The sequence below is a fragment of the Salmo salar genome, chromosome ssa02 (assembly GCF_905237065.1).
Source record: "Salmo salar chromosome ssa02, Ssal_v3.1, whole genome shotgun sequence".
Classification (NCBI taxonomy): Eukaryota; Metazoa; Chordata; class Actinopteri; order Salmoniformes; family Salmonidae; genus Salmo; species Salmo salar.
The window spans coordinates 89,998,734-90,022,824 of record NC_059443.1 but is presented as its reverse complement, the minus strand read 5'-3'; the positions used below and the strand labels follow the sequence as shown (position 1 = coordinate 90,022,824).

General features: G+C 42.5%; 1 pseudogene; it reads left to right on the top strand.

Moving 5' to 3' along the window:
• LOC123732779 (zinc finger protein 2 homolog) overlaps positions 1–23,457 on the top strand; it is a 70,329-nt pseudogene extending 46,872 nt beyond the window's left edge.
• The last annotated feature ends 634 nt before the right edge of the window (positions 23,458–24,091 follow it).

The following is a 24,091-nucleotide window of genomic DNA, read 5'->3' as shown; positions in this document are numbered from 1 at the left end:
TCTCCGGGTTCTCCCGCTTTCTTCCATTTCCCCTCTGCTTTCTGAATTTTCCGCTTCAATGCTCCCAGTATTCTACCTGGCTCACCTTCTGTGGGAACTCCATCAGGAGACAATACCCAACCATCCTCTATCCAATCCATATAGAGTTTCTCTCCTCGTCTCTTCCATTCCTTCCCTCCTTTGATTTCCAGCGTGGATTTTAGAGCCTGTAATACTCTCTCCGCTTCTTCACTGATAGTCATATTTTAGTTTTACTGTATTATTTTCGTTTTTATTTCTGACCAATTTGATAATTAGTCCCTTATTTAAAGCATGTTAACTATTTATTTAAATCAACTTATTTCAACCTATTTAGTTAAATTCGGTTCTTATTTTAACCTAATTATATGGAACCGGAGTTATTCAATACAATTCAAATATCACTCCATAACATTTCAACCCAATTATTTAAACCCGTGTTTTACAGTGTCAAGCTTCAAACATCAACTAATTTGATAACTCTCCAGTCGAGTCAACAATATCTCTCATTTAAACCATATATTCTTCAGACCCAACCACTTCTGCAGTATGGGCCTTGCCAATAACCACAATTTTCGTCCTATCTAAAATATTCCTCCCGTCTTTTGTTGCTTTTTCGTTAATAGTTTCAAACAGTAAACTATTCCCTATTATTCCACGCCTAAATGTATCATATTATTTTATTTCCAATCCTTTTATTGTACCATCATTCTCTTATCTTTAAATCCTCAATTCAGTATTCCTCTTGTACTTCGCCTTATAACCTCACCTCCTTTCCCAAGAATTACTCTACCGAACCCAACCGCACCAATATATTAACGAATCTTGCCGGTCATTCAGTATTCTTATCTAAAATTTCACAATCATTGTCGGGGTAATTCATCGAACTAAATCGTAATTTTATATGTACGAATCATTGCCGATACCAATTACAAACCCAATTATTCCCTATATCATCGAACCTAATCGTACCCTTCCTTACGAATCTCGCCGATAGATTTCAGTATTCTCCCTGAACCTAACCTTTACGGATCTCATCAGGTGATCAATACTTAAGGTACCATTAATAACAACACATCTACCACAGGTTTGCATTTCACAATGGTGACTCTATCAAATTTCTTATCTACTCATAATAATTCATAATATTGTTCACTTACATCGAACAGGTGCTTCACAAAAGTAATTTGGTTAAAGCCAATATGCAGATCTTTAGTTATTATAACAATAGGTGTCTGCTTACCTGTTTTTAGTAGTCCGGACAATTTGTAAAGCAGACCGTTCCCCGAAAGCGAAGTCCAATTGGCTGATTAAATGCTCAGCGTAGACGTTCTATATACCAGACCGTCGGGGTTCACCATGTTAATGTTGCGACAGTTCGTTTCTGGTATCAGAACAAAATAGTCAGCACATAGTAACTTCTGATTTAGCTGTACTTTAATTAATGCAAACACGTGCGTGGTAAATGGGTTGTTCGTATATACGGTCTCGCTGTTTTACCTCGCAGGGCAAAACAGAGAAGAGGGCGACACATCCTATTGTTCCCTCTTCTATACTCTGACAGAGATAGTTCCTGCTCAATGCTGGCCTGTCCGAGGGAGGAGGAGCGTGGTTTAAACTTGCTCCTCCTAACGTCGGCGTGCAGGCTGGTCCCAGCCTCGTGACGCACTTCCTGTCGCCGGTTGTAGTTCTTGTCTTCAGCAGTTGACCTATCCGTAGTTTATATACTTAATATTGTAGCATAGCTTCCCCGGTATATTATATAAGTTATGCAAACAAATAGCCAGTTCAACCCTAACAATCCCCCTTTTCACACCCCTTGGGGTGTGAACATACTCCAATAAGAAATTTCAGGGAAATTTAAGAGTCCCCCTTTTGACACCCCCTAGGGTGTCACTCAACCCAATTTGTATATCTCCATTTTAATGATTAGATGATTCCTTATAAACCCTCACATCCTTCCGTCTACACCTCACTTGTACTAGGTTGACTATCAGTCAACCAGGAACTTCAAACCCTCACATCAGGAAAGACAAATAGTACACAGGATATATTCATAACATATTATTCAACACGTATAAAAAGAAAACCTTCTTGCGGCAGTGTCTACACCTAACATGTGTGGGACAGACTCTTTGTCCCAGAACTTAAAACCTTCTCATCCACCTGCCACTACATTCAATACATATGAATTTATTGTGCATACGCTTTATTCAACCACTTCCTCAACAGCAAAACAAGGATCGTCCTCAGACAGATCCATCTTTTGCCCAGAGCTGGATTTAGTGTTCTCCGGGGTCAATTCCATCAAAGGCATCATTCCGGTTGCTCTGACAACTTCTGTAAGAGACTTTCTTAAGCAAGGGATTATACAGGCAGCACAACATATCAATAATAGGAACACCAGTACTAGGGTCAGAATTCCAGTAACCACCATAGATGTGTACTTGCCAAAAAAGATATTCATCCTATTCCCCTCGCCTACCCCTGCTACACCCTTCATCTCAGCAGATAGCTTGTCAAGTCTCAATAGGGCTTAAAATCATCTCATTTCCATTACAATCCATCCGTTTTGCTAGATATTTCACATACATTATAACCCCTCTATTTTTATTGGATTCAGTAATTTCCCACAAATTCAAACTAATTCATGAATCCCAATAGTTGGTCTCATCTAACATGTGCTCCTCATATTTGAATGAATCCTCCACCAAGCTCGGCGGTAGGTACATGTCGTCCCATTGGTCTGAACTTTGACTCGGTCCGTAGCTCACCATCTGCTCCGTTATCCATCTCTCTAGAGTTCTGGTGATTAAACCTCTCGCACACGGGACCAAACAACAACCACACAACCCAAACACACTCATACAGGTGAAAGCAGCCCATAATACATTTCCTACAACACTTTTCCATTTCCCAAACATGAGCTGTGTTATCAGAAATGTACGTACAGCAATGAACCTAATCATTCTACCTACACCATCCTCTTTTCCCGTAACCTATCGAGAGTCAGTCTATTTTACCAGGTCATGAGGGAGGTGGCGGATAATTGCATCCCCGGTTTCATTCATGAATCTCTGTTGATTATAAAAGATGTCATTAATTCAATCCACATTTTTATTTATTGTCAACTACCAAAATAATGTAGTGTTAAAACCTTCACATATTTGATTCATAGCTTTGTATTCATCTGGCACTTTCCTGAGGATGCCAATAGCATCCATCTAGACAAAGCTAATCCTATCCTGGTCAAAACTCCTCCTGTGCCTACTTTAGCCTCCTATAACTGGTCTCTGATAACTAATTTATACTGGTTGGACCAATAATCCCAGGGCGCAAGCTCCTAACCACCCTTTGTGGTCATTTCTGTCGTATGCGTCCTTTGCTGGTACTATCCCACCCTTCATCAGTTATAGGTGCTATGAGGTTACACATTTTCTCCTGTGCTTTCAAACCTAAGTCAGTCACATTAACGATTACCTTTCCAGCCATTAAAATCATCTTAGTTCTCGGTGCCATTCTTGTATCTATCACACTGGTGCTCATCAGGAGTTAAGGTGAACCTAGTTGGTTTGGCTAAGTACTTCAATCTGGCCAACCCCAATTCCTGTACAGTTGTCTGCTTCCCCAGGAAATTGTTTAATGTTTACCTAAAATTCTACATCTTGATCTTCTTTGATTCCTTATTCTGTATGTCACTCATCAGTGTATTATATAGTTTATCTTCTACTTCTTCTCAATGACAACTGTATCCTATGATTAGTACCAGAAGGTGGTGGATCTGAATGTATCAGTAAGATTAGATTATGATGCAGCTCAGAGTTTCTACTCTTCCCAAAAACTGTCAACCCTCTCCTGCCCTTAGTCTCTCTGCTTGGTACCACCCCATACTCACACCTCTAGGAGCACACACAGTGATGAACGGTCGGGATAGGAAATCTTCGTTAAGGAGGTAACCCCCGGACCTTATTGGTTCTCGGTTCTTCTCCTAACTCTATGTGTGATCAGCAGTGCTCATATGTGTACATACCTTCTTGCAGTGGATAACGTGGACCCAAGTGACTCTCTCAGCTTTCCTAATGGCAAAGGCAATGGTTTAACAGCACCTGGTATGGGCCTTCCCCACGGGGCTGCTTCCAGTCTTTTCTCCTCAGGGACTGGGTCCACACCCAGTCTCCTAGTTGGATTGAGTGAATCACCTTCTCCTGTAATTCACCTGTTGGACACAAAATCTTGGACATACGGGTTTGGTTAACAAACAGTCTTCTCATGTGCTCTGCTAGTATTTCTTCAACTTCTATGTCTACCTGTTCTGGTCTCTCTAACTCTGGCATTCTATAGGCTCTACCTGATTAGCTAAAATGTCATCCATAATTTAAAGAGATGGATCCCCTTAACCCAGCTCTAGGGATAGTATCTTGTCCTAATATTCTAGCTACCATAATCATTTCCACCAAGTAAATTGGGAACGCTTCTACCCATTTGCTATGCTTATGCTATTTTTAAACACCCCTTCTGCCCCTTAATTCGGAATATTTCAATAAGTCCATTTCCAAATGTTGGAATGGATATTCTACAAAAATGTTTTTATTCTAGTAACATCCTATCCTGTTCTATCGCCTGCTCTACCATACTCCCCCTATTTATACATGGCTCAAGCCATGTATCAATTTTGCTGCATATCTAGACAGTGTCTTTGGTAAGGTTAGTAAATTATCCTTATGTCAGCCCTTCTCTAATAGGATTGCTCCATTTCATTTTCCGCCTGTCCAATTCTCCCTGGGGCATTCATCCTTAGCTACCCTGTAACAATTCTCTATCAAATGTCTTATCTTCTTTAAGATTTAACAACTACTTTCAACAAAATTATCATATCTTTTCCTAGCGAATTTTACCAAACATACCTTAAAATCAAAACTAAAATACATGCTTATGGAGCCGATAGTCTCTCCATTAATTAATATCCTAACTAAACGAACCTAACTAAATTATCCTTCTATCTTCTATTCTTATGTCTTTTCTGTCTCTCCCAGTGTCATTTCTGTCCTCACCCGTTTATAATTTAACTATGCTGGTCTCCACTCACTAACCGTTATCTAATTCTTCTGTTTCACTTTTATCTTCTCTTCCTTGCTTATGCTCTCCTCCAACTTCCAACCCATCAAGGTCTCAGCAGTGCAGGGGAGTACTAAATGTCTCATTGTCTTATTACATAGCTACTTAAATTTATCTTGATGCCCTCAATGATCCTGGATCACCTACAGATGACATATATTCCTGTCTTGTTGACAAAAGTCTACTCTTATTAACCTTATTTAAGAACAAAATATAATATTACTATTATATTAATTCCACAGTCTTGTTGTGTTAAATCTCTTTCACTGAATACAACCCCAGCTGACTTCCTAAGGGAAAATAAACTTATCTAGATAATGTAAAAAGTACCCCTAATTATCAAACGATATTCACATAACATAATCAGGTCAAAATGACTAATCTGAACTACTCCACAAACAAAAATTATTCTACCCTTATCGTCATTTTGTCTTCTCATTGGTTCAAATTATCAATTGTGTCTAAGAACTTTAACTCCATCATATTTATCAGTTCTCCAAATGTCCTTAAAGTCAGTATCACAAATGACCTTAAATTGACCATCCAAATGGCTTTTCATTGCGGCTGATCAGACCACAAAAGGAAAAGTCACCAGAGGGGTCAAAAGTCATACCACCCTTTCAGAACCGTATTTCTTACTATATTAGACAAATGAAGGCTAATAACTTTTATCTACATTTTGTATCCCAGGTTCCCAGAACATTCCCTATTAAAATAATTTCACGTGCTTAATTAAAACTCAGAAAACAAAACTTCAAAATGCCATGTGTGTATACCACTTTAAGATATCCTGTCCCTAGGAATTTTTCCCAAAGCTAGCTAAGCGCTCCTTTTCCATAAAATAACCACTTGGTCAGCATTTCCTCATACTACACCGATTCCGAAACCCAAACGTTAGCTACAAACAAAACCTAATAATAACTGCACTGTACTTCCTCAAATCATTAATAATTTGTTTTAAACTTCCTCAACGGTTCTGTGTACTTTAATTGCGCATACACTACCCTTGGATAAAATACTTTACTTCCAATCTATGAAACCCCATATTTTAACGTACTATTTTACTAATTTGACCCAAGATTGCTTAAAACGTTAAAACCCCTTCAGTTTATCTGCAAACCGGCCCATTCTGTTTGCTAGGAATACCCTGCCATTATACACAACTGTGTTTAATGTGCACCGTCCCGGTAAAAATAAAATTAACTCCACCTGTAATTCACTTTAATGACTTGATATTTTTTCCATGCAATGTTCAATTCACTGGTATTACTAAACAATCAATACCACGAATCAATAACCAGAATTTATCACATCACAAAATGCTTCTTTCCCGCCAAACATAGCCCAGTGATTACCTCTTTTCAAACAGCGTTCTGCCTTACCTTTATCGTAAGATTAAAACCAATGTTACAACTGTATCTCTCTTTCGGCTTCACACTTATGAAATGTCTATGACCTTATATGTACCATGTAAATCGCCAAATTTATATAATACTTAATACTACTCCCTTTAAACCTATCCGCTCATTATAATTCATTAGATTTCGGTAACTGTCTCTTCAATTTAAACTAAACAAGCCATCAAAACGTTCGGTTTATATCTTAACCTGTTAGGGCTAGGGGGCAGTATTGACACGGCTGGATAAAAAACGTACCCGATTTCATCTGGTTACTACTCCTGCCCAGTAACTAGAATATGCATATAATTATTGGCTTTGGATAGAAAACACTCCAAAGTTTCTAAAACTGTTTGAATGGTGTCTGTGAGTATAACAGAACTCAAATGGCAGGTCAAAACCTGAGAGATTCCTTTACAGGAAGTGGCCTGTCTGACCATTTATTGTCTTTCTTTGACATCTCATTCAATTACAAAGGATCTCTGCTATAATGTGACACTTCCCACGGCTCCAATAGGCTCTCAAAGCCCGGGAAAAACCTGAATGTCGTCATCCCAGCCCCAGGCTGAAACACATTATCGCCTTTCTCAAGTGGCCGATCAAGGGACAATGGGCATTAGGCGCGTGCCCTGGCCGCCCCCGTCTTTGTGATTTTTCCTCGGTTTGCCGAAAAGGAGATTCCCGGTCGGAATATTATCGCTTTTTTACGAGATAAATTGCATAAAAATGGATTTTAAACAGCGGTTGACATGCTTCGAAGTACGGTAATGGAATATTTACAAATTTTTTGTCACGAATTGCGCCATGCGCACGACCCTGATTTACCATTTCGGATAGTGTCTGGGACGCACGAACAAAACGCCGCTATTCGGATATAACGATGGATTATTTTGGACCAAACCAACATTTGTTATTGAAGTAGCAGTCCTGGGAGTGCATTCTGACGAAGACAACAAAAGGTAATCAAACTTTTATAATAGTAAATCTGATTTTGGTGAAGGCTAAACTTGCCGGGTGTCTAAATAGCTAGCCCGTGATGGCTGGGCTATGTACTTAGAATATTGCAAAATGTGCTTTCACCAAAAAGCTATTTTAAAATCGGACATATCGAGTGCATAGAGGAGTTCTGTATCTATAATTCTTAAAATAATTGTTATGCTTTTTTGTGAACGTTTATCGTGAGTAATTTAGTAAATTGTTAGTAAATTCCCCGGAAGTTTGCGGGGGGTATGCTAGTTCTGAACGTCACATGCTAATGTAAAAAGCTGTTTTTTTTATATAAATATGAACTTGATTGAACAAAACATGCATTTATTGTATAACATAATGTCCTAGGATTGTCATCTGATGAAGATCATCAAAGGTTAGTGCTGCATTTAGCTGTCTTCTGGGTTTTTGTGACATTATATGCTAGCTTGAAAAATGGGTGTCTGATTATTTCTGGCTGTGTACTCTGCTGACATAATCTAATGTTTTGCTTTCGTTCTAAAGCCTTTTTGAAATCGGACAGTGTGGTTAGATTAACGAGAGTCTTGTCTTTAAATAGCTGTAAAATAGTCATATGTTTGAGAAATTGAAGTAATAGGATTTTTAAGGTATTTGAAAATCGCGCCACAGGATTCAACTGGCTGTTACGTAGGTGGGACTTTTAAATAATTTATTTATAGCTATTGATTCTTGAAGAATATAACACATGCCTCATGAGCTTAGTTCAACTGTTGTACCCCATCAGAACCCCAAATAAGCTTTTTTTTACTCCAATGTCTAGAAACAATGTAAACCAACACTGTATAGCCTCAACATGTTTAAAACTATAATGTTGATATCATGGATGGTCAGTCCTTGCATCCATAGGTCTGTCTATGAATTTGAGAGTAGTTACATTTCTCCAGCCCCATCCATCATCTTATTACCAAAACAGTGGTGGAATTACAGCTTTGTTATTGTTTGGACTGCAGATTGGTTGATTGATTGTGTGGCTTGTTTAAAGGGGCAACCTAGTTTTAAAACAGAAACAAAATGGCTGCCCAGAGACTTGAGCTGTGTTTGAATACTCATACTAACCATACTATATATTATGCTTATTTGTCATAGTATGGATATAGTTAGTATGCCAAAAGTTCCCGGATGTCGTACTACAGTCGCCAAAATACGAAGTATATATTTAGAGGACACTATTTCTGTGCTTTTAGGGCCCATAATGCAATTCTTCAGGAAATGGGCGGGGCTTCAACTATTTTCAGATTATAATTTTTTGGGGAAAATATGCAGCCGAAGTCCGACGAGAGAGTGGATACAAATGAACTGCTTTAAACAATTTAAAGGCAATGTTACCAAATACTCATTGAGTGTATGTAAACTTCTGACCAACTGGGAATGTGATGAAAGAAATAAAAGCTGAAATAAATCATTCTCTCTACTATTATTCTGACATTTCACATTCTTAAAATAAAGTGGTGATCCTAACTGACCTAAGACATGGACTTTTTACTAGGATTAAATGTCAGGAATTGTGAAAAACTGAGTTTAAATTTATTTGGCTAAAGTGTATGTAAACCTCCGACTTCAACTGTAGCTACCTAACTGTCACGAGCGGAATGAACAGTTTAAGGAGTGAGTCAAGCGCAGGAGACTGTGGTCCGTTGGAACAATCTTAATTTAATAAATCCACGGGTAAGTTTCACATACGGCTGGGAGCATAACAGTCAGGAAAAATGACAAAAAGAAGCTCCGCTCAAAAGGCAGACGGGGCGCAGCCCGGCAACCCTAATGCCTATATAATATAAGTAACACCACATGTAACAACGAACAATCCCGCACAAATCCTAGCTAAACACAGACAGACTAAATAACCCCCCCACTAATGACAAACACAAAACAGGTGCAAACAAAAACAGACATAACTAATAGACACTGAAACACAGATCGGTGGCAGCTAGTAGGCTGGCGACGACGACCGCCGAGCGCCGCTCGACCGAGAGGCGCCCCCTTCTGTGGATGTTGTGACAGTACCCCTCCCCTGACGCGCGGGTCCCGCAGCGCGCCGACGCCGGCCTCGAGGACGACCCGGAGGGTGAGGCGCTGGGCGATCCGGGCGGAGGTTGTGGAAATTCCGCAACATGGCTGGATCCAGAATGTCCCTCGCCGGGACCCAGCACCTCTCCTCCGGACCATACCCCTCCCAGTCCACAAGGTACTGTAGGCCCCCCACCCGACGTCGGGAGTCCAAGATGGCCCGGACTGTGTATGCCGGGGCCCCTCCGATGTCCAGGGGGGGTGGGGGGACCTCCCGCACCTCAGCGTCCTGCAGCGGACCAGCTACCACCGGCCTGAGGAGAGACACATGAAACGAGGGGTTAATACGGTAATATGTAGGAAGTTGTAACCTATAACACACCTCGTTTATTCTCCTCAGGACTTTGAATGGCCCCACAAATCGCGGACCCAGCTTCCGGCAGGGCAGGCGGAGGGGCAGGTTCCGGGTCGAGAGCCAGACTCTATCCCCCGGGTTAAACACGGGGGCTTCACTGCGGTGGCGGTCAGCGCTCTCTTTGTGTCGTTCTCCAGCCTTCTTTATACACTCCTGGACTGCATTCCAGGTTTCCCTAGAGCGCTGGACCCATTCCTCCACCGCAGGAGCCTCTGTCTGGCTCTGTTGCCATGGCACCAGGACCGGCTGATACCCCAACACGACCTGGAAGGGTGACAGGTTAGTAGAGGAGTGGCGCTGAGAATTCTGGGCCATCTCGGCCCAGGGTACGAACCGCGCCCACTCCCCTGGCCGGTCCTGGCAATATGACCGCAGAAACCTGCCTACATCCTGGTTAATGCGCTCTACCTGCCCATTACTCTCGGGGTGGAAACCCGAGGTCAGGCTGACCGAGACCCCCAGCCTCTCCATAAACGACCTCCACACCCTGGACGTGAACTGGGGACCCCGATCAGATACGATATCCTCGGGCACCCCGTAGTGCCGGAAGACGTGGGTGAATAGGGCCTCCGCGGTCTGTAGGGCCGTAGGAAGACCGGGCAACGGAAGCAGACGGCAGGACTTCGAGAACCGATCCACAACAACCAGGATCGTAGTATTTCCCTGAGATGGCGGGAGATCCGTAAGGAAATCCACCGAGAGGTGAGACCAAGGTCGTTGTGGAACGGGGAGGGGCTGTAATTTCCCTCGAGGCAGGTGCCTAGGAGCCTTGCACTGGGCGCACACCGAACAGGAAGAGACATAGTGTGTTACATCCTCTACCAAGGTGGGCCACCAGTACTTCCCCCTCAGGCCTCGCACTGTCCGTTCCACCCCAGGGTGACCCGAGGAGGGTAAAGTGTGGGCCCATCGGATCAAGCGATCGCGGACACCCAACGGAACGAACTTCCGACCCGCGGGACATTGAGGTGGAGTGTGTTCGAACCGACCCGCCCGCTCGATGTCCGCATCCACCTCCCACACCACCGGTGCCACCAGACAGGAAGCCGGGAGTATGGGAGTAGGATCGATGGTCCGCTCCTCGGTGTCGTAGAGACGTGACAGTGCGTCGGCCTTCCGGGGCCGAGAACCCGGAATGTACAAAAGGGTGAACTGAAACCTCATAAAGAACATGGCCCACCTGGCTTGACGAGGATTAAGTCTCCTCGCTGCCCGGATGTACTCCAGGTTACGGTGGTCGGTCCAGATGAGAAAAGGATGACGTGCCCCCTCAAGCCAATGTCTCCACACTGTCAAAGCCTTGACCACGGCTAACAACTCCCTGTCCCCCACATCATAGTTGCGCTCCGCCGGGCTCAGCTTCTTAGAAAAGAATGCGCAGGGGCGGAGCTTCGGAGGAGCGCCCGAACGCTGCGAAAGCACAGCTCTCACCCCAGCCTCGGACGCGTCCACCTCCACTATGAATGGCAAAGAGGGATCCGGATGCGCCAGCACCGGAGCGTTGGTAAACAGAACCTTCAGACGACGGAAGGCTCTGTCCGCCTCTGCCGACCACCGCAATTGCACCGGACCCCCCTTCATCAGTGAGGTAATGGGAGCTGCCACGATAAACCTCCGGTAATAATTGGCAAACCCCAAGAACCGCTGCACCTCCTTCACAGTGGTAGGGGTCGGCCAATTACGCACAGCCGTAACGCGGTCATCTTCCATCACCACCCCTGTGGTGGAAATGCGATATCCCAGAAAAGAAACGGCTTGTTGAAAGAACTCACATTTCTCAGCCTTGACGTATAGGTCATGCTCCAGCAGCCGCCCAAGCACTTTACGCACCAGAGCCACATGCGCGGCGCGAGTAGCGGAGTAGATCAAGATGTCATCGATGTACACCACCACCCCCTGCCCGAGCATGTCCCTGAGAACCTCGTCCACAAAGGATTGGAAGACGGCGGGAGCATTCTTTAACCCATATGGCATGACGAGGTACTCATAATGGCCCGATGTGGTACTAAATGCGGTCTTCCACTCGTCTCCATCTCGGATACGCACCAGGTTATACGCGCTCCTGAGATCTAGTTTGGTGAAAAAGCGCGCCCCGTGAAATGACTCCACGGCCGTAGCAATGAGAGGTAGTGGGTAACTGAACCCCACTGTGATATAATTTAGACCTCTATAGTCAATGCACGGGCGCAGGCCTCCTCCCTTCTTCTTCACAAAAAAGAAACTCGAGGAGACGGGTGATTTAGATGGCCGAATGTATCCCTGTCTCAAGGATTCAGTGACTTATGTCTCCATAGCCACTGTCTCCTCCTGCGACAGAGGGTACACGTGACTTTTAGGAAGGGCTGCGCCAGCCTGGAGGTTTATCACACAATCCCCCTGTCGATGGGGTGGTAATTGAGTCGCCTTCGTTTTACTGAAGGCGATAGCCAAATCGGCATATTCAGAGGGGATGTGTACAGTGGAGACTTGGTCTGGACTCTCCACCGTGGTTGCACCGATGGAAACTCCTATACACCTACCTGAGCACTCCCTCGACCACCCCTTAAGAGCCCTCTGCCCCCATGAAATCTGAGGATTGTGAGAAGCTAGCCAGGGAAGTCCCAGCACCACCGGAAATGCCGGGGAATCAATAAGGAACAGGCTGATACGTTCCTCATGACCCCCCTGCGTTACCATGACCAGTGGCACTGTTTCCTCCCTTACTTGGCTAGACCCTAGTGGTCGACTATCTAACGCGTGCACGGGGAAGGGTTTGTCCAGTTTAACCAGGGGAATCCCTAACTTATCAGCAACACTTCGGTCCATGAAACTCCAGCTGCGCCTGAATCGACTAGTGCCTTATACTGGGAGTGAGGGGAAAACTCAGGGAAGAAAACAGAGACATACATGTGGTCGACAGGGGGCTCTGGGTGATGAATTGGTCCCGGTGGGGGTGATGGAGCGACTCGCTCCCAGCTCTCCAATTGGGTCAGCACCTGGTCCATGGCCATGCCCAGTCGCTGGAGGAGGCTGGCGTGTTGGCCGACTTGTTCCTCCATTGACAATGTTCCTGTCCCTGCTGACTCCATAAGCGGTGCGGGATTCTGTCACGAGCGGAATGAACAGTTTAAGGAGTGAGTCAAGCGCAGGAGACTGAGGTCCGTTGGAACAATCTTAATTTAATAAATCCACGGGTAAGTTTCACATACGGCTGGGAGCATAACAGTCAGGAAAAATTACAAAAAGAAGCTCCGCTCAAAAGGCAGACGGGGCGCAGCCCGGCAACCCTAATGCCTATATAATATAAGTAACACCACACGTAACAACGAACAATCCCGCACAAATCCTAGCTAAACACAGACAGACTAAATAACCCCCCCACTAATGACAAACACAAAACAGCTGCAAACAAAAACAGACATAACTAATAGACACTGAAACACAGATCGGTGGCAGCTAGTAGGCCGGCGACGACGACCGCCGAGCGCCGCTCGACCGAGGAGAGGCGCCCCCTTCTGTGGATGTTGTGACACTAACGTTAGATGGCTACTTATACATCAAACTTACCAGTATATTAACTATATTCTAACTATCTACCCAACGTTTATTGACTTGATTATTCACATCATTCTTAGCCAAGGGGTCGTGTGCTTTCTCAGTGGACATTGTTAATTCGGGTGCGTTCCTAAATTCGCTCTGGCTCTCTACTCCGATTTCAGAGCACTCTCGTCTGAGTGTACCGGAGCTTAGAATTACTGAAGAATTTACTAGTGCTCAACACCCGTTGAATATGTCCAGGTGTCAGTAAACGTTAAAAAAAGCTCAAATTAAATTGTTGCGAGCAGCACAGTTAGTCACCAACGCTCTGGATACCATGAAAACAGCCTAACCAGCTCTGCTAGGGCAAGTAAAATGGGAATGAGGTTTTTTCTCATTTGTGTCTAGCAAGCTATCCAACGGTAGCCAGTTAGCTTAGGTGCTTTACTGTCTTTGTGAGGTCAGAACGCTTGGATCGACCCTACTCCTCAGCCATACAAACAGTGGCCTTATACGAGCTCATGTTTTGGTTTCTGATGGGGTAATACAGTTGAATCATTTGAGGCATTTATAAGTTATATTCTTCAAGAATCAATGGCTAGATGGTAAATGGGTCTTTCTATAACTGCCAGTGAAGATTTCCTGTGGGGGTCAAATTGTTAGAGCTGTTGATAAGTCATTGTATAATATTCTCGCAATTATTTTCATGCCATTACATTGAAGGCGAACATTTGTCTTTTCTTAGCAAGGTGTTGCTAAAATAATGTTAGCCGCTAATGCTAATCGCTAGCTAGCTTGCTAAATGTATTAAGAGTCAAATGTAGCTGGCTAATACTGCCTGGTGCCAGTGCCAGTGCTGGTGTAGGCATAGATAAGCATGTTTGTGCAGCGGTATCTTATCAGAGAGGAATAAGAAGTTTGAATATGTTGGCTAGCTAGCCGGCTACATGAAGTATGAAAACATGTAATGTAACAACTAATTAGGGTCATCTGGAAACACTGACCAACACTTTGGTTCTTACCATGTCTTCTTCTTCGCTGAGGTTTATTGTCAGACTACACTCATCAGGTGTATTGCTGCCACCTACTGTACGGGGTTGTAAAAAATACCCCCCAAAATTTTTTTTTGAAAGAACAAATCATTCTAATTAAAATTATAGAATACAAAATAAACAGTTTGACTAGTGCAATTTCTCACTTGCACTATAAACACAACTCAGTCCACCTTCTACACTATTAGTGTGTTGGGATCCTTCTCCTGCATGGCTTCACTGCAGACTGTGGGACATCCACTACCTTCTCTCTACTCACTCCTTCAGCTATTTTCACTGCCTGCACATAGGACACCTGCTGGATGGTCCTGATCCTAGCTACTGTGACATCCTTCATCCGTACAGGGCACTCCAGGATCTTGGGAACGTGATTCCCATCACAATTACAACAACATGCTTCATCTGACTCTTCAACTACGACATATTTATTCCTTGGACAAACACTTGCCACGTGTCCAAACTTTTACAATTGTAACACCGCAGCGGCTTCTGTACATAGGGTCTCACCGCATATCTCACATACCCAGGTTATACATAAGATGGGAGAATCAGTTCACCAAACGACAGTAAAACCTTCCTGCTATCATTCATTTTATTGACGTGCGTATACCTGGAATGTTATCCCTAAACCACCCAGCCTCTATGTCCAACGCAACACCAGAGATGACACTTTTAACCGGTGCCCTACTCTGAAAGTCATAGCTTTTCACATCGTACGTCCACATCTTGTTAAGTCACAGAGCTTCTCCTTTTGTGCTGTTGACACACAATCAGCATCAGACCGCTCCTGGTCACTCGAACCGATTCCACTTTACCCAATTCATCCTTCACCATCTTTGAGACCTCTAACGGGTCACCCAAAAAACCATCCTTGCTGATGATTCCCACTCCAACCATAAACTGCTGTTCATTACCAACTTTAGCCCCTTTCACTCCACTGTTATTCACCATCGTCCACTCAGTCTCAACAACTGTACAGAGTCACTGTTCTTTACCATCGTCCACTCAGTCTCAACAACTGTACAGTGTCACTGTTCTTCACCATCATCCACTCAGTCTCACCAACTGTACAGAGTCACTGTTCTTCACCATCATCCACTCAGTCTGCACAACTGTACTCACACCAAGAGAATCCCACAATGCTTCCTCCATTTCTCCTCCAGTGATCCCCTGGACTCCCTGCTCTTTGCTGTGAAAGATGAGAGTTTGTGTTCTCGAAGTAGCATCTATATTGTTCTCATTCCAGTACAGTTGCTGCTTCACCAACTTTTTGAATAAAAAAATATCGTGAAAATGTTGTCCATATTGCCCAGCCCTACCTAACCTAGCTAGACTAAAGAGCCTCCTGACTAACGTTGGCTAGCATGCATGACTTCTGGTGAATGAAGCTTACTTGTGTTCCCCCGGGCTTTTAAAAGAGATTTTGTGACAATTAGCTTAGGAACTGTGTGTCACAGCATCACAATGTGAAATGCGATTGGTCGACAGTCTCTTGGACGGGCATTATACGTTTTGACATTTTCTGGAAAAGTTTTTCTTTGGAAACTTTTGTTTACTAGCCTGCCTATTGAATTTGGAATGCACTGTAGTGCTCATCTCTGAAACTCACTTAGATAATTCCTTTGATACAGCAGTAGCAATACAGGGATATAACAACTACAGAAAAGTCCGTTTTGTCACCAAAGCACCATATACCACCCACCACTGAGACCTGTATGCTCTCGTCGGCTGACCCTCGCTACATATTCGTCGCCAGACCCATTTGCTCCAGGTCATCTATATGTCTTTGCTAGTAAAAGCTCCACCTTATCTCAGCTCACTGGTCACCATAGCAACACCCACCAATAGCACGCGCTCCAGCAGGTATATCTCACTGGTCATCCCCAAAGCCAACACCTCCTTTGGCCGCCTTTCCTTCCAGTTCTCTGCTGCCAGTGACTGGAACGAATTGCAAAAATTGCTGAAGCTGGAGACTTATATTCACCTCACTAACTTTAAAAATCAGCTATCTGAGCAGCTTACCGATCACTGCAGCTGTACATAGCCCATCTGTAAATAGCCCATCCAACTACCTACCATATCCCCATATTGTTTTTATTTATATTTTTTTCTCCCTTTTGCACACCAGTATTTCTACTTACACATCATCATCTGCACATCTATCACTCCAGTGTTAATTTGCTAAATTGTAATTACTTCACTACTATGGCCTATTTATTGCCTTACCTCCTTACTCCATTTGCACACACTGTATATAGATTTTTCTATTGTTATTGACTACTTTTGTTTATCCCATGTGTTGTTGTTTTTTTGTCGCACTGCCTTGTTTTATCTTGGCCAGGTCGCAGTTGTAAATGAGAACTGGCCTAACTGGTTAAATAAAGGTTAAATAAAAAAAATTAACTAAAGTGCTTTTTCATTCATTACTCTGATAAAGACAGTTATGCCGTGCTCCATGTTGGATCCAACATCCCTAACAAATTGATGTTTATAATGTGTTATTGTCTGCTTGATTTACTGTAGGGTCTCGTTAGTCTGTTTGGACACAGAGATAATTAGCTCATAATGTGTAGAGAAATGTTCCTTGATGGATAGGCTATTGTACAACACACAGAGCTATTTTCCTTTATTCAGGACATTTAGAATGACAACACATTACAGAGTAGCCTAGTGGGATTATTCACAAAATTATCTGGGGATCAGGTTATGAAATGTCACGACAAAGACATTTTAGTGTCCATGTTTCACCTGAAATATTAAATGATTTATAGTCCTAGGTCTATGTTGTTGTTAGGTGAAGTTATGGGTCCTACAGTAGGTATATGTTGTTGTTAGGTGAAGTTATGGGTCCTACAGTAGGTCTATGTTATTGTTAGGTGAAGTTATGGGTCCTACAGTAGGTCTATGTTATTGTTAGGTGAAGTTATGGGTCCTACAGTAGGTCTATGTTATTGTTAGGTGAAGTTATGGGTCCTACAGTAGGTCTATGTTGTTGCTAGGTGAAGTTATGGGCCAATTTGTTAAACACTTAATGTACAAACCCTCAGTTTCAGGCTGATGGCAAAGCTAGCTAAAGAGCATTTTACTGGTTGAAGTGTTTATTAAGTATAAATTAGTTGATTTGCGACAATAACACAAACATATTAAGTAGGAGATTCAAATGAGCCTTACAGTTATCCAAAAGTAATGTGAAATGCACTCATAAGCAACCTGTAAATGGAGGCTATTTTTGCTGTCAGCCTATGAGAACTCCCCTGAGTTTTCCCCCACGGTGGTGAATTAATGAATAGACACAGAACTTAATGTGAGTTTCCTTGAGTAGCACTCCTGTTCTTGTCCTGATAGTGCGCTGTAATATTCAGAATACATTGTGAAAAACTAAAATCTTTCCTCACCATAGTGGTTTCCTCATTACCAGATATACTTACATCCATAACTAGTGGTTTCCTCATTAGCAGATATACTACATCCATAACTAGTGGTTTCCTCATTACCAGATATACTACATCCATAACTAGTGGTTTCCTCATTACCAGATATACTACATCCATAACTAGTGATTTCCTCATTACCAGATATACTACATCCATAACTAGTGGTTTCCTCATTAGCAGATATACTACATCCATAACTAGTGGTTTCCTCATTACCAGATACAGTGCCTTGCGAATGTATTCGGCCCCCTTGAACTTTTCGACCTTTTGCCACATTTCAGGCTTCAAACATAAAGATATAAAACTGTATTTTTTTGTGAAGAATCAACAACAAGTGGGAAACAATTATGAAGTGGAACGAAATTTATTGGATATTTCAAACTTTTTTAACAAATAAAAAACTGAAAAATTGGCCGTGCTAAATTATTCAGCCCCTTTACTTTCAGTGCAGCGAACTCTCTCCAGAAGTTCAGTGAGGATCTCTGAATGATCCAATGTTGACCTAAATGACTAATGATGATAAATAGAATCCACCTGTGTGTAATCAAGTCTCCGTATAAATGCACCTGCTCTGTGATAGTCTCAGAGGTCCGTTTAAAGCGCAGAGAGCATCATGAAGAACAAGGAACACACCAGGCAGGTCCGAGATACTGTTGTGGAGAAGTTTAAAGCCGGATTTGGATACGAAAAGATTTCCCAAGCTTTAAACATCCCAAGGAGCACTGTGCAAGCGATAATATTGAAATGGAAGGAGAATCAGACCACTGCAAATCTACGAAGGCCCGGCCGTCCCTCTAAACTTTCAGCTCATACAAGGAGAAGACTGATCAGAGATGCAGCCAAGAGACCCATGATCACTCTGGATGAACTGCAGAGATCTACAGCTGAGGTGGGAGACTCTGTCCATAGGACAACAATCAGTCGTATACTGCACAAATCTGGCCTTTATGGAAGAGTGGCAAGAAGAAAGCCATTTCTTAAAGATATCCATAAAAAGTGTCGTTTAACGTTTGCCACTAGCCACCTGGGAGACACACCAAACATGTGGAAGAAGGTGCTCTGGTCAGATGAAACCAAAATCGAACTTTCTGGCAACAATGCAAAACGTTATGTTTGGCGTAAAAGCAACACAGCTCATCACCCTGAACACACCATCCCCACTGTCAAACATGGTGGTGGCAGCATCATGGTTTGGGCCTGCTTTTCTTCAGCAGGGGCAGGAAAGATGGTTAAAATTGATGGGAAGATGGATGGAGCCAAATACAGGACCATTCTGGAAGAAAACCTGATGGAGTCTGCAAAAGACCTGAGACTGGGACGGAGATTTGTCTTCCAACAAGACAATGATCCAAAACATAAAGCAAAATCTACAATGGAATGGTTCACAAATAAACATATCCAGGTGTTAGAATGGCCAAGTCAAAGTCCAGACCTGAATCCAATCGAGAATCTGTGGAAAGAACTGAAAACTGCTGTTCACAAACGCTCTCCATCCAACCTCACTGAGCTCGAGCTGTTTTGCAAGGAGGAATGGGCAAATATTTCAGTCTCTCGATGTGCAAAACTGATAGAGACATACCCCAAGCGACTTACAGCTGTAATCGCAGCAAAAGGTGGCACTACAAAGAATTAACTTAAGGGGGCTGAATAATTTTGTACGCCCAATTTTTCAGTTTTTTATTTGTTAAAAAAGTTGGAAATATCCAATAAATTTCGTTCCACTTCATGATTGTGTCCCACTTGTTGTTGATTCTTCACAAAAAATTACAGTTTTATATCTTTATGTTTGAAGCCTGAAATGTGGCAAAAGGTCGAAAAGTTCAAGGGGGCCGAATACTTTCGCAAGGCACTGTATACTACATCCATAACTAGTGGTTTCCTCATTAGCAGATATACTACATCCATAACTAGTGGTTTCCTCATTAGCAGATATACTACATCCATAACTAGTGGTTTCCACATTAGCAGATATACTACATCCATAACTAGTGGTTTCCTCATTACAAGATATACTACATCCATAACTAGTGGTTTCCTCATTACCAGATATACTACATCCATAACTAGTGGTTTCCTCATTAGCAGATATACTACATCCATAACTAGTGGTTTCCTCATTAGCAGATATACTACATCCATAACTAGTGGTTTCCTCATTACAAGATATACTACATCCATAACTAGTGGTTTCCTCATTACCAGATATACTACATCCATAACTAGTGGTTTCCTCATTAGCAGATATACTACATCCATAACTAGTGGTTTCCTCATTAGCAGATATACTACATCCATAACTAGTGGTTTCCTCATTAGCAGATATACTACATCCATAACTAGTGGTTTCCTCATTACAAGATATACTACATCCATAACTAGTGGTTTCCTCATTACAAGATATACTACATCCATAACTAGTGGTTTACTCATTACAAGATATACTACATCCATAACTAGTGGTTTCCTCATTACCAGATACAGTGGGGCAAAAAAGTATTTAGTCAGCCACCAATTGTGCAAGTTCTCCCACTTAAAAAGATGAGAGGCCTGTAATTTTCATCATAGGTACACTTCAACTATGACAGACAAAATGAGAAAAAAAAATCCAGAAAATCACATTGTAGGATTCTTAATGAATTTATTTGCAAATTATGGTGGAAAATAAGTATTTAGTCAATAACAAAAGTTTATCTCAATACTTTGTTATATACCCTTTGTTGGCAATGACACAGGTCAAACGTTTTCTGTAAGTCTTCACAAGGTTTTCACACACTGTTGCTGGTATTTTGTCCCATTCCTCCATACAGATCTCCTCTAGAGCAGTGATGTTTTGGGGCTGTCGTTGGGCAACACGGACTTTCAACTCCCTCCAAAGATTTTCTATGGGGTTGAGATCTGGAGACTGGCTAGGCCACTCCAGGACCTTGAAATGCTTCTTACGAAGCCACTCCTTCGTTGCCCGGGCGGTGTGTTTGGGATCATTGTCATGCTGAAAGACCCAGCCACGTTTCATCTTCAATGCCCTTGCTGATGGAAGGAGGTTTTCACTCAAAATCTCACGATACATGGCCCAATTCATTCTTTCCTTTACACGGATCAGTCGTCCTGGTCCCTTTGCAGAAAAACAGCCCCAAAGCATGATGTTTCCACCCCCATGCTTCACAGTAGGTATGGTGTTCTTTGGATGCAACTCAGCATTCTTTGTCCTCCAAACACGACGAGTTGAGTTTTTACCAAAAAGTTATATTTTGGTTTCATCTGACCATATGACATTCTCCCAATCCTCTTCTGGATCATCCAAATGCTCTCTAGCAAACTTCAGACGGGCCTGGACATGTACTGGCTTAAGCAGGGGGACACGTCTGGCACTGCAGGATTTGAGTCCCTGGCGGCGTAGTGTGTTACTGATGGTAGGCTTTGTTACTTTGGTCCCAGCTCTCTGCAGGTCATTCACTAGGTCCCCCGTGTGGTTCTTGGATTTTTGCTCACCGTTCTTGTGATCATTTTGACCCCACGGGGTGAGATCTTGTGTGGAGCCCCAGATCGAGGGAGATTATCAGTGGTCTTGTATGTCTTCCATTTCCTAATAATTGCTCCCACAGTTGATTTCTTCAAACCAAGCTGCTTGCCTATTGCAGATTCAGTCTTCCCAGCCTGGTGCAGGTCTACAATTTTGTTTCTGGTGTCCTTTGACAGCTCTTTGGTCTTGGCCATAGTGGAGTTTGGAGTGTGACTGTTTGAGGTTGTGGACAGGTGTCTTTTATACTGATAACAAGTTCAAACAGGTGCCATTAATACAGGTAACGAGTGGAGGACAGAGGAGCCTCTTAAAGAAGAAGTTACAGGTCTGTGAGAGTCAGAAATCTTGCTTGTTTGTAGGTGACCAAATACTTATTTTCCACCATAATTTGCAAATAAATTCATTAAAAATCCTACAATGTGATTTTCAGGATTTTTTTTCTTCTCATTTTGTCTGTCATAGTTGAAGTGTACCTATGATGAACATTACAGGCCTCTCATCTTTTTAAGTGGGAGAACTTGCACAATTGGTGGCTGACTAAAAACTTTTTTGCCCCACTGTATACTACTTCCATAACTAGTGGTTTCCTCATTACCAGATATACTACATCCATAACTAGTGGTTTCCTCATTACCAGATATACTACATCCATAACTAGTGGTTTCCTCATTAGCAGGGAGGAGTTTCTGCAATCAAATTGTGTGTGCATTGCCCTCTTGCTGCAATTTTTGAAAACACAGAAAGGGGCCTATATTCGAGACCAAAAGTCGTCTGGCACACTGCTTAGAGTTTCAACAATTTTAATACCTTATTTCTAGTTACTACTAATGTGAAAATAAGACAAAATATGATTGTTGCTAAGTTGACTGTCTTAATTGTCAAATAATTTAACAGATGTCAATTGTTGTATAACTTCATGGGTATGATCTGGGCATCACCTTTTACCTCAAATAAACAGTGGATTTCTACTGTTGTGGGCCTTTAACCATCTGTCTGACTTTGTGATTCACACAGGAGAGAGACGGGACTATCGTGGATCCTCTGGGGAGCCTCAACAACATCATGATGCTGACGAGGCAGAGAAGAGACTCTCCAGATCAGAACACCTCAATAAACACCAGCAGAGACCCACAGGGAAGAAATCTCATTGCTGCTCTGACTGTGGGAAACGTTGCAAATATTCATCAGACCTTAAAATACATCAGCGAGTACACACAGGAGAGAAACCTTATAGGTGTAATCAATGTGGGAAGAGTTTTACTACATCTAGTCAGCTGATAGTACACCAGAGAACACACACAGGAGAGAACCTTTTAGCTGTGATCAATGTGGGAAGAGTTTTACTCGGTCAAGCTCCCTGAAATCCCATTGTAAACTACACACAGGAGAGAAACCTTTTAGCTGTGATCAATGTGGGAAGAGATTTACTACATCTAGCAATCTGATAGTACACCAGAGAACACACACAGGAGAGAAACCTTATAGCTGTGATCAATGTGGGAAGAGTTTTACTCAGTCAAGCTCCCTGAAATCCCACTGTAAACTACACACAGGAGAGAAATCATTCCACTGTTCAGATTGTGGAAAAAGATTTTCAGTTTCAAATATTTTGAAGATGCACCAGAAAACACAGACAGGAGAGAAATCTTATAGCTGTGATCAATGTGGGAAGAGTTTTACTACATCTTGCTATCTGACTGTACACCAGCGAACACACACAGGAGAGAAAACTTATAGCTGTGATCAATGTGGGAAAAGCTTTAATACATCTTGCTATCTGACTGTACACCAGCGAACACACACAGGAGAGAAAACTTATAGCTGTGATCAATGTGGGAAGAGTTTTACGACATCTAGCTATCTGACTATACACCAGCGGAGACACACAGGAGAGAAACCTTATAGCTGTGTTCAATGTGGGAAGAGATACTCTGATAAAAGTTATCTGATCAAACATCAGAAAATACATACATGAAGGAGTTGTTTCATGATATCAATGAATTAATGTCACAATGTAGAATGTTTTAACATTGTAGTAGGAGTATTTTAATGATGTCACAATGTAGAAGCCTAAACGTTTGCACCCTGTTCTATTGATTTCAACATGATATGGATATTAGCCTCAGGGGGAAAATCCAGGCTCTGAAATGGAAGAGTACTATTTATGAGTTTTAACAAAAAGTGACTAACAAAAAAAGAGCTGGGTTACACTTACCACGTTGGTGACCCACTGGAATCACAATGTAGCTAGCTGTTTTCTAGAGTAACCGGTGATGTGCACATTCTTCCCAGATTCCGTGTGATTTTTGAGCTGTTAGTTTTAACAGGACGTGCAACCTCATCTCCCTCCTCTCTCACAGTTGATTTCAACATGATATCGATGAGTTATGACAAATAAGTGTTGTGTTCCTTTGTTTTGTGACCCCTAAATTTAAATGCATCACTCCAAAATGTAGCTGACTGGCTTCTACATTTTGTCCTCTAACCAGTGAGGTGAAAGATATCCCCCATTTCAATGTTTTTTTTTTAGTTGTGTTAGTTTCCTGATTTCCCAATTAATCGATATCAGTGATTTATTGCTACTTGTCAAAACAACAGCGTTTCTGGTG